General features: G+C 35.7%; 1 protein-coding gene across 1 annotated transcript in view; it reads right to left on the bottom strand.

Annotated features, from left to right (window-relative positions):
* The window catches only part of LOC150104366 (suppressor of lurcher protein 1-like), a 178296-nt gene that overhangs the window by 90465 nt on the left and 74549 nt on the right, over nucleotides 1-13282 (bottom strand). The gene's annotated exons all lie outside the window — the stretch shown is intronic.

A 13282-nucleotide genomic window follows, 5' to 3' on the forward strand; every position in this document is an offset into this window, starting at 1 on the left:
GTGGGAATAGTTTCAAGTCTTAGCTGATGATTCTGTAACACTAAGACGTAAAGCTGCTAATCTCGAAGGGGAAGTGGATGACACACACAAGGAAAGATAGAGAACATTTTTCTTGAAGATCAAAAGTAGCAGTTATCATCTGTGGATCAGCATAAATGAAGTCTACAAATAGTAAGAATAATGATAAGTTTGGGATAACTGCATTCTCAAAAGAACAGTTGGTAGCATTTTGTGCAAAGAAAACCAGCAACGAAGATAAGACAAAGTTGTTTATTCAAGGAGGAGGGGTTAATGTTATGTAGTCAACTTGATTATGTTGATAAAATAATCAAATGAAATATGATAAAATTAAACAACACGGAAATGTGCTTTTGTTCAAACCCATTCACAATCTCATCCTCTGATAAGATTATAAATGAAGCATCCATCAATTCTTTTCACAAATGGATAGAGTAATTTGTCTATTCCAACCTAAACTGAAATGTGGTCAAACACGTACTGGGTAAGGTGTGGAAGGACGTGCTTCAGACTTCAATTCAGACGAATATCATGGAATAGGGAATTGAGAGAGGATTAGAAATCATCAATGCGGAAATCTAGAGAGAGACGTGAATACAGAATAAATAGTGCCACTGTATAAGGAAGTCCCTAAGCCTCGCACATCACGTTATATAACACTTTTCGTCTTTCTATAATAGCGGTGAAGCTTCTGGAGATGGTTTGAACAAGAATGTAAATCTGAGAAAAGGAGAACACCAATCTGGAGTTTTGTAAAGGCATGCAACAGGTTATTACAACTTGCCATTTAAATTACTCTCAGTGGAGATGATTAACAAGCTGCTCAATTAAAAGACCAGATATCCGATAGATATCAGTGACTCAGTATGAAAGAGCAGTGTCTCCTCCCCTCTCCCTCTCCCAAAAATCAAGAGATATCACAGGCAGAAGCCTTGGATCACTATTATTCACTACATCAGTGTGAAGAGCGATATTCAAGTGTTTGGAAAACCCAGAACTGGACATGACTTGAATTATAAGCAGCTATATGGGAGTCTAATATCAGTTCGATGGTCAAAAAATCGACTGGAGAACTCCCAGATGACGGACGAAATATATTGCACTTACCTCCGAGTCTTACTTGCTTCGTTCCTTAATCTTCAGACAACTTTCAATCTCATTTTGAACTGAAATTCAGAGGTAATGATAGATAAGGCGTTAAGTTTAAGATAAACATTGCTAAGTTATAAAGAAAATCAAGAAGACCGCAATAGCACTGACTAGAGCAAATGAACAAAGAAATTGAAGGTCTCGATGAATAAGGATTAACATTAACTTGACTTTATCAAGACTACTGGGCATGGGTTTTATTACGATGGCAAACTTCTTGAAAAGGAGACAATGCCCAGAAGCATTTATTCACATTAGTTTCAGGCTAAACTGCTGTTAATGACTACAGAATTTTATCCATCACGGTAAAAAGCAGAAAAGGAGTGTGGATTTGAAAAGACGTGGTAATTTTATTGAGGCGTATAATTTAGTGAGAATAATTTAATGACTTGATCTTGGTGGAATTACTTGCAGAGTGAAGAGGAAAGTATGACGTCATCCTTGAAAAAAGTAAGATGTGTGTAGTGAATTATGTAGTGCGTGTGTGTGTGTGTTTCCCGAGAGTGTGGTGATTACCAACTTCGTTAATAAATTTAATGAACTGCATTGCTTTGTAGTGAAGTGACCATAACGTTACGGATAGCTACGTATTACTATTATTAGGTGACATCTACGAGGAGTCCAGGTGAGTCCTTGTACTCACAGTGGGCGGGCACACTCTTCCACTACATGATTCATCTACTTTATCTCCAACTACACGACACTACTACCATCAACACACAGAACGCCATCTACCGCCCATCATCACGACCAATAGGTTGCAATATGCATTTCAAATATTTAATTGCCGATGTTAGATCCAAATCACAAATCCCGATTCAACCATGATCCTAAGACCATCACCTGCTAATCTCTTCCTCATTATATTTAATATATAAAGAATTTCTTACTGAAAAAGATCCTCCGATTTTCAGATTTTCACTTTGATAATTAAAATTAATATTCGATGTAAATAAAACAGTAGCTTGGCTGACAGATTATAACCAAGCTCGCATATTTATTATCCCTATGATTACATGTTCACTTACTGAACGGAATAAGGGGAAACATTACGAGCTCGATGCTTTCAAACAAGTCGCAAATATTATTTTTAATGTCAGCGGTTTTAAAATTATGCTTTCATAAGTTTAATATAAAATTCTGCTTTTTCCATCCAAAGTCCTCTTTTCTTGGATCCCCGCTGTCTTTTCGGTAAATGTTACATTAGACTGACGATGCATAAAAGTTGGCAAACACTGCGTAGAATGTCAAGCTGACACGAAAAGAAAGAGCAAATATTAGCTGCTGCCCACAAAAAAAGCTCAATGCTGAACATTTTACATTCAACTAGTAGTAACTGAATACAAAATGTACTCTGCTGGATAGTCATTCTGATTTCTACACTGCTAAGAAGAGTAAACGAATGCAATGCAAAAAAAGTTGTACAATTCGGTGAAGTTGATGCGTGTATTTTTATCAACACAGACAGAAACTAATCATAAATATATAGTGAAAAGATTAAAATTCAAGACGTCATATCTGTATTGCGTTCCATGATAAAAATTGAAATCCACGTCAAGACGTCAAAAAAAATCTCCAGTAAAAACAAACAATCTGCATATCAATTAAATTCAAACTAATATTTGTGCTTGCACCAAAAGATTTAAATGCATATTTACATAAGCTGACGCATTAAATATATTAAACATATATTTAATGAATACATGAATACAAATTAAAGTAAAAAATTTTATATCATGGAATTCGCAAACCAGTACTCAAAACTCATCCAGACGGTCGGTTGATTTGGTCTTTAGACCAGAGTTCCGAATTATCTCACTCGGAGCCTATCTGATGCTGCACTAAAGACCTGGTGTGGCTACTTCAGGAAGAGCCCTATACCTTACGGAAATTTACGTCTGCAATGCATCGTTTACATGTGTATGGTGTCAGCAGAGTTATATGGACTTATTAATTTTTGGACTCTCTCGAACTCATTCAGTCACTCTCGTTTTGCATTTCCTGCAGGGCACACTGGCGACAGGAGGACTTTCCAGAGAATGAATTCTCGAATCCCCAGGTCTGGAGTTGTTGTACAGCACAAGATATGTGGGGGACCATAGTATGCAGCACTGTTTTCAGTGCGAAATTAGAAAAATAAAAGCCTCCATATTAGATTAGGAAAAGCTCTCGCATCTCGTGGGTGAGATTCACAGAAAAAAAAACATCCCCAGCAGGGTGCATAATTCAATCGATTTCGACATTGCAAATTACATCTGCAATGTCGTTTCTTGTTTGTCTGAAGGTTCTCCAGAGAAATTCAGCTTAACATGAATACAATGAAGATGTGTGTGTGGGGGTGTTCACTGCAGAACTTCTCTGTTGCATTGTTAAGGTGACAGAAGAAATTTGGTGTGCAGTTATTTCTTACCTCTCTTGTCTTATGCCCCCAAGAATTTCACTCAGTAGGAAAACCATGATATGGGATGTAACCGATGCGAAGGAAGGCTGTCCTTGGCAGATACCTCTACAGGTCACATCGTTCGACCAACTCAAACTAAGCATGGAATATTGCTTTTAATATTGCTTAAGATTCCAGAATAAATTTGCCCAATCGGATTAAAGTGAAGGGGATGGAGAAGTAATTACGGGATAAGTAACGGCTTTTGAGGATATCTATATAAGTCGGCTACCTCTACAACTCGCATGATTCAACCAATTTCGACCACATAAGAACGCCAAGAGTATTTGCTGCCCGGTTGCAAACTTTAATCAGCCGCCGCTAATACTGCATTGTATAATCCAAATTAGATATTAGCTACATAAAATGCCGCTCTATCAATGTTGCCGCCCGGCTGCGGTGCACCTCTTGCACCCTCGGGTTGGCGCGGCTCTGACTACGGACGTCAGTAAAGACAGCATATTTCAATTGTTTTGGAGCAAATTTGTATTACAGTTGTTTCCTTAAGTTGCATAAAATCTCAAATAGTTTTGGCAAGGTTGGGCCAAAACAGAGAGTAAACGAACGAGAAGAAAGTAAGATAACCAAATACCGCAAACACATATAAAATGCATTGTTCCGCACGGTTGTTGGGTCAAGAGGACTGGGAAAAGGTACTTTTTAGCGATGAAAGTATGTTTTGTGTGTCCCATGGTCATCAAGGGATACGTGTTTGGTGTCTTAAGCAAGAAACATTTGATAAACAATGCATGAAATGTTCGGCGAAATTTGCAACTTCTGTCATGGTATGGGCTTGTATGAGGGGCCAGGTAGGCCGAGTATTGTGTACGAAAGAGTCAATTCCAAAGTGTACCAAGAAATTCTTGAGCACTTTATGTTACCGGCATTTTAAGATTAACGTGATGGTGATTTCCTTTTTCAGCAAGATTCAGCTTCTTGTCACACTTCCAAGACCACTACTAAATGGCGCAAAAAAGCCAAATTACTGTAATTCCTTGGCCTCCAAACTCACCAGATTTACGCCCCATTGAGAATTTGTGTGGAATTATGAAGAAACGTCTTCAAGAAGTTGCCTCAAGAGACATGAATGAACTAATTTCTAGTCTGCAGACCATACGCGCATGTTTTGATAAAAGACTGTGAACCGCTACTAAACAATATGCCCAACCGTTTACGAACGGTCTTGAAAGCTAAGGGGGATGCAGCAAAGTACTAATTATCATGTTGTTTCCTTTTAGCTGTAATTTTGTGCATTTATTTTCGCGTTATTCTAATATTTTGAACAACGTTAAAAATTATTGTAATTTTGTGAATGTTTTCAAATAACAGTTTTCTTATAATTTATCAATCAAATCATCAAATTCCTGCCATGTACCCTCAAGGGATGTACAGGATATGACAGTACTACATGAAAAAATTACATCATTACTAACTTCCTATCTACAATTTTCCTCCAAATCAGTCTGTTACTTGTCAAGACTCCAACATTATCAGATCTTATATTTCTATCGTCTAAGGCACTTTTTACCGTATCAATCCACCTATATCTTGGTCTTCCTCTGGGTCGTTTTCCTGCCAACCTGGCAGAGAACACTTGTTTTGCTAATCTTTCCTCTCCCATTCTATTTAAGTGACCATACCACCTGAGATTAGCTCTGCTAACGCATTCCTGGATGCTGACAATGTCAAGTTCTTTTCTAATATCCTCATTTTTAATATGATATTGCCATTGATGCCATCTGTTCACGCCTATAATCTTTCTCAGGACTCTCATATCTGCGATCTCTAGTCTTTGGTCAAGTGTTTTACTTCTGACCCAGCTCTCAGATCCATAAGTTAAAACTGGTTTGAACACTGTGTTGTATATAGCTAATTTAGTGTTCCGACTAATTTCTTTCTTATTCCATATGAATTTATTCAATTGACTTCCCACCATAACAGCTTTGCTGATTCTGTTGTCTATTTCTATATTTAATTTACCGTCTTCAGTAAAAATCGTGCCAAAGTAGCTGAAATGTTTTACTTGTTCCACAGGTTCTCCATTCACAACACAGTTGACATTTTCAACGATTCTGCCTATTTTCATTGTCTTTGTCTTTTTATTGCTGACCTTCATACCTTGTCTATTACAACAGCTATTCAATTTAGTCAGAGAATCTTGCAGACTTGTAGCGGATTTATTTAGAAGTATAACATCATCCGCATAAAGCAAAGAGCTGACATTAACATCTCCAATTTTGATATCATGTTTAATACCACATTCCTTCATAATGTGATCCATATAGATAATGAATAACAGAGGGGATATTGTACATCCTTGTCTCACACCAGATTTAACATTAAACCATCTTCCTGTACTTCCTTCAATTCTAACTGATGACTTACAACCCAAATAAAGACTAAGTATTGCTTGATATAATGCCCCATTGACACCATATAACAGCAGCGTATTGAATAGCTTCTCTCTTGGCACCTTGTCATATGCCTTTTCCAAATCGACAAAACTTAAATACAGATCTTTGTTACATTCCCATGCTTTCTCGACTATTTGTCGTAAAGTGAAGATCTGATCCTGACAGCCTCTATTTGGCCTGAATCCAGCTTGTTCTTCACTAAGCTTTTCTTCCACAATTCTTCTCAACCGTTTCTCAAGTATACTTGCATAGATCTTGCCAGGAACACTCAGTAGGGAAATACCTCTGTAATTCTCACATTCAGTTTTATTTCCCTTTTTATATATGGGTACTATGAGAGCTCTACTCCAATCATCGGGAATTCGTCCCTCTGTCCAGGCTTTCTGAACTATGCAGTGCAGCCACTGTAAGACTCTTATACCACCATACTTCAGCATTTCTGGTCGAATATCATCTACTCCTGCTGCCTTTCCACATTTCAAGCCTTTGATGGCTTTTTCTACTTCAAGTATGGATATATATTCCTGACTGCATGCCTGGTCAGTGTTTTTTATCACTGTGCTGTCATCACTGCTTGTTTCATTTAGCAGTTTTTCAAAGTAATTACTCCATACTTCAAGGATATCTTTTTCTCCTGTTTTCATGTCACCTTTATCATCTCTAACTCCTTTTACAGCACTCTTTTATATGTATTATTAAATGTTTATATGTATTTACATGGTTATATATTTTGTAGATTATACAGCCATGTAAATTTAAATTACATGGTTATATAATTATTTATACCACCACGTGGATTTAGATGATGCTAATTCATATTTGGTAATAATTATTTTCTATGCAATAAATTAGAATTGCAAATCATTCAACACATTTTCTTTGATTATTCCAAATTTTTGGATTCGGATGTGTAAAACATTCCCTTTTATAAACAATTGAGCGATACTGAGGAAGCAATTAAAAAACACTTCTGGTTGGCATTATTGTTTTAATTACTGGAATTGTAAATTCCTCCTCTCAGTTCAAGTACTATCATAACGACAAGAAAGCAAACAATAGCACTAATAATCATTATTGCTATTGTTTGTGCAGCAACAACTTGGCTTACTTTTTTATGCATGAGATACTTTGGTGAGTTACATTGGAAATCCAATGCCTTCGGCAGAGTACGACCGTGGATTGCTAAAGCAAAACATAATTATGCAACTATTTTCATACAGTCGTAAGGACGAAGATGTATCAATAGCAAGAATAATATGTCATTCCAATTCACATATTGCAATTTCCTGTTCGTCCACTTTTCGCTATCAACAAGGCGCAAATACAAACATTATTTCCAAGTCACTGGCGTGGACTTGCGATTACTTCAAGTCCGTCAGGGTTAGTAGCATTGCATGGGACAACAGCAAGAGTTGGAATAGGAAAGACACCTGACTTACTTTTCTGACTTCAACTGCAAGTTAAAGCAAAAGATCTGTTGATAATAAAGGCACTACTGTGCACATTATTCTAGGTAATTACAGAACGAATTGTTATTGTTTTTTCCCTTTCATTTCGTGGCTGTTTTCTTAAAACAAATGCGATTAGAATCATTAAGCTTTTAAGGGCACAGGGTTAATCTCAACCTCAGATTTACCTTAAAAAAAGACAATATCAAGTGCCCGAAGGTAAACTCTCAGATTCAACTTGGCTCGAAGCTAAGCCGTTAACAGCCTGAAGACAAAATCTCAACACCAGAGTTCAGCCAGTAAGCGATCTGATATAACTCACTGTTGCGTCCTGTAATTATTGGATTAGTCCTGTAATTATTCGAGATTAATGGATTAGTAATCTCGAACACAGCACAACAACATATTTCTTTAAATAGATGAAAATATGCAAGTTTATCGAAACTTAAATCTTCTATAAGCTAAAATACAGACCGGCATAGAGAAGAGTGTAAAAAGTGTAGGTAAAAGTAAAGAAGAACAGTCAAGGTAAGACAGTATTTATAAAGTTGATATATACTTATTCTTAAGAATCATAAAATAATTGTAGTTATTTTTATATAATAAGTTTTTTTCTCAGTCATGAAATTGTGACTTTGCTTATGTGTTGCGAAATTTATAAAAATTACTTGATTTTTGAAGTATAATAACTAAGACAGAGCGATGTACTTCCAGCATCGAAAATTATTTTTTTCCCTCTTATAATTTTAACCTTTTTGACATGTTCTTGTCCTTTTAAGCTAGTTTTCATTTTATTATTTTCAAAAACACCCAATCTGTTTGAGCCAAGACCATCAGGCTCATTATTAACATCCGAACCACATATTTACATGTACCAGCAATTTGCACTCAATGCATTCCATGCAATTTCGTGTATTTTTTATTTTATTTATTTATTTTTATTATTATTTTGACAAGGCGCATTTCATTTTGTCATTTCTCGTTTTTTTCTTTATATTTTCATTTTTAATGCTTTGTTTAAATCTTCTTCATCTTATATTCGTTCTCAAATATATCTTACAAGCCCGCCTTTGATGCAGCACCGAACATTGCTTCATACGTGGTCCCTTTAATACCCGAGTGGCGCGATATATTTTTCATAAACTGGAAGAATGCCTTACTCTATTTACTTGTCATATTATCCTGCATGCATGTCGGCAAGATATTTTCAATATCTGGATTTGCTTTTTCCGCACTACCTTGATACTGGTCGTGCTTTTGTTAGCCACGTGCAGTTTTCAAATCAGATCACGTCTTGCAAATTTTCTATTATTATATTTGAAAATTCTGGACCATAATTAGACTTAAATCAATTTATGAAAATACAAACCATGTTCTTGATTCCATATGCATTTAACTAAATCTACTTAGTTATTGTATAGAATAAATACATTGGCTGCTGAATCACTTTTTGTAGTTAGTTACTGAGGTTGTCATGTATGCATGCTCTAAAATGATTGCCCCAAAATTCGAAGCATATTATACGTTACGCTTATCGTTTTAAAGAAAGTCAAAATCTGGTTATATTCACTTAATATATATTGTAATATAACATAATAATCATATAATATATTACACGCATATTTTAAAATGAACTTTTGCTGCAATATGAATGAATATTCTGCGCTTAGTAGTAATAGATGTTACTACTACTACTATTATTACCGTCCCATTTTGTCTCTTAGCTCGGTTACGATATACAATAACTTCGCAATCCTTTATCTCTCATCCGGGGTTATATTGAAAGTCCTGGATTTGATTCTGGTTCGAATAACTAGTCCCATTGCTGCGTCTCGGATTTCAGTTGTGATGTTTCAGCAATGGGCAGATCATCGTGATCGAAATATGAGTAAACGCTCGTTCATTTTAGGTTCCGCAGTTTATCAGTCCTGTCGAGTGAGTCACTTTTTCTTAAATCGTTCTTCATTAGATGCAGAAACCGGAGTAATATAATTATAAGCATTAATATTTATCAATAAAATTTAAACTACATATAATACACATTTAATTACGTATATGCTAAAAGAAACGTTTGAGGAAATAATTGTAGATGCAACTTCTATTATTATTATTAGTAGTAGTAGTATTAAATGTGAATAATAATATTATCACATTATTAAATGACAAACACTTCCGATAAGATCAAGCTGAACAGCCACGCGGGTCAGGTGACTTAGTCTGGGAATAAAAGTACTGACTTACCTACTGATAGTCCAACAAACTCCAAATCTTTTTATTATATTATTATAAGAGTCAAAAATGTAGCATTTACCGATTGATTTTATCACAACATAATCACGTGTAATATTTGGAAGAAAATTTTATTGCTTGAAGTAGAATGACATCACAATAGTGAGGATAACTAGAGATCACTTTTCGTATAAAGTTTACTTATATAACACAAGCCGATAAATAATAATTATTTAGCAGATATGCAAAAGAAGTCGATCCTTTTCAAGGGTTGCGCATGGTAGCACCCAGTATTGGATGTAATCATCACTTTCGGAGCTATACTGAAAGAGTGATACAACACAAGTTACCAGTTTTCTGCCTTGTCTTCGGCATTTCGTGTACAAATCATTGTGTCTAAGCTTTCTACAGTATTTTATAATAATAATAATAAGCGGGAACTACATTAGCTACAGTCAGATCTCCTTCAGTGTCACTGAAACTGTTTTACTTTCGCAAAGATCATATTTACGGTATTTTTCATGACTACTTTCAATCAAGAAAATTAATGAGCTCAGCTGACCAAATACATATTCTAAGAAAATTGAAGAGATTACCTTCGAAGCTTAATCCTCTTAGTGTCATTAAGAGGATTAATGATCCATTCCGACGGCCAACTGAAGTCTTTGAGACTACGGCGGTGCAAGCAATGTCATTAAAATGGCTCAACTACTTTGCTTCACAGCCACCAGGATGGTGTACATTTCAAAATACGATTCAATAGACTTGATGCTGTGGGCTGTTATATTGCATTAGGGATGAAGTCAGTCGAAATCGTCCTTTACAGGTAAAAAAAAAAAAGCTTTACATGAAATCTCAAATACGCGCTCGTAGAAGAGCGTGCATGCATTCCCGATAAAATACTTTAAACATAAACCAGACACTTCTCGTTCGTCAAGTGTGGTGGGAGTTCATTCTCTGGTAGTATTTGTAACGCTAACTGTCGGTTACCTGCGATGTATGCGCGTATACTCCGATATCAATTCCCGCATCACAATGCTGCATTCAGATACAAATCACATTTCGAATTTTCGGCGTTCTGGCTTCAAATACCAACACAGGCTTTCTAAAAATCGCGATTAATATGAGGAATAAATTCTCCACAGACATTTAGATTAGATTTACACATGAATATCACAAATCACTCGCCCGGCAATGGAATGGAAACCAGAAAACTACGAATTTATCAATTCAAGAGGAGGTATTCATTATTCCGATCCGCAGAAAGGAGTTTCGATTTTAGCACCCTAGCGGACTGTAATCATCCTTTATGAAACATCGAAAACACATTTATCTTGCAACCTTTATTTCTGTGTCACTGAAGAATCAAAACGTTATTAATGTCTTCCGGACATAAGCGAACGCCAACTACACCAGCCGGAATTTCTGACTCAGTCAGCATGTATAATTACCAGGATTATCATCGTACAATACCTTATTATGATTGATTAAATGTTTGCTTAACTTTTACCAGAAGTTTTAAAACCAAATAATGTTCCTGAATATTCAGGATTAAAAGTAGGATCCATTTTTCATTAAAAGGCTTCTGCAGTATCATAAGCAATGACCGAAATACAGAATAAAATGTATGATATGTTCAAATATATTTTTAAGCAGAACCTTCACTTTAACCGTGCAGACCAGCTTTAGAATGCAACTGCACCCCCAAAACACTGATCTGACAGACAGTTTGTAGTTAGGGTAAACATCACCATACTCCTTATCTGTGAAAGTGACCTTTCACATGACTTTTAAATCAACTTTAAAAGTGGATTTTATAAAAAAAATAAAAAGCAGTTGCCATGTATAATTCCAAAAAAAACAGAACTCTTTTAGTTAACTGCTAAGATTACCCTCACGGCATCCGGAGAGTTCATCGAAAAACGGAAGGCAATTCATAGAAAAAACAAATTTTAACTTTTCGAAAATGTTCTGATAAAAGTGATCCCTTTAGAACAAAAAGTGAACCATGCAGAGTGAGAAAGCAATGGTACTTTAATGGGGAATAATTATAGAACAATAGGGTTTCTTATTGTCTTTCTTTCCGATAACTGCTTCATGTCTGTTCATGGGACTGATTTGCCTGTTTCCGGGAGGAAAAGTCCAGCCTACGCAGGCTCCATTATCATTATTGCTACTAGTAGTAATATGCGACTTCAATACGGCAATTATTATGGGATGAATAAAAGTTTCAAATAACGAATCTGATTCAGATTCGCTATTTGAAACTTTTATAAGTAAATGCCGAAACGTTCCAGTTTTCAGTTCAGCTATATTCGGGGCAACAAAGAAATCACGTGTCCAAATTATTTATTACAATAACTCTCCGACTTAGCGGAATTGTAGAAGTTGTCGGTACAAGCAGCTGTCTGCGTGGTTCAGTTTTGTTCTAAATGGATCACTTTTATCATAACATTTTCACAAACAAATTTCTTAATGATATTAGCAATTCCGCTTTGGCTGGATCAATTTAATCAAATTTTAGTCAAAATTTTCATGGAAAACCAATGCATCAAATCCATCTCTAAATTCGTGACGGAAGCAATTCGGCTAATTTATGACTCCCTTTTTTTACAGATTCGTTCCAGTCACTTTCACAAAGGACATTTTGTTTATGTCTTTTCTAGAACTGCTCTACTGAACTGGTTTACTCAGTATATTACTTCCCTACGTTCCTGTAAGTCACTTTTCTCTAAAATCACACAAGTGAAAAGATTTTAAGTCAACATCCCTTTATGCGATTCAAATCCACTAACTTATTCATTCCCATCCACCATCTCGAATAGCTGTTCGCACACAAAACTACAATGTTTCGTTGTTCAAATCATAACAATAAACGTTATCAACAGAGTCTTCATTCTTGCCTTTTGTACATAAACGAATCTGGGGATTAATATTGAAAAAAAAAAAGATATTTTGAGCAGGAATTGCCTCAGGAAAACTATCTTTTAGTGTTGCACATTTCTGCATTGCGTAAATAACATTCACTGAAACCGTAAACTAAGCACAATTATACTTAAATGAGCAATAAAAATATTTAATCCTAATCAATCTTATTTCGAATTGCGTTCGTCTACTACCATTCCTAAGTATGAGCTCAAGAAGGGATCGCTCCAGGATTGATTTACATTTTATTAGGTTTCACACCCGATGTACAATGAAGGCTGTATGCTTCCTGTATATTGGTAATCTAAGTTTGTTTTCTTTCGGGAGAAGATGCAAACAAAAATTATTGCCCTTTGCAACTGGAAAAATCACTGCAATAATTTTTGGCAGCTGCTCCCGACTTTTAAGCACCTTCGTATTGTAACTATTTGGGAACTTATTATATACGTGTCCGCATTTGGTGGAAGCTCTGTATGTAATAATACAATTCATCACGTGATAGCGAAAACGAAGCTATTTAGCGTTAATGTCAAAGTTATACTAACGGTTTCTCTATATTGAAAAAAAGAAAGTAAAGCTGAAGCTCGCTCTGTATATAACAGCACTGCGCATGTTCAGAATGCAGAAACTGACATTTATACGCTGCCAATGGCACTACA

Source organism: Typopeltis vanoorti, chromosome 8, assembly GCF_054136105.1.
Source record: "Typopeltis vanoorti isolate ZY-2024b chromosome 8, IOZ_Tvanoo_1.0, whole genome shotgun sequence".
Lineage (NCBI taxonomy): Eukaryota > Metazoa > Arthropoda > Arachnida > Uropygi > Thelyphonidae > Typopeltis > Typopeltis vanoorti.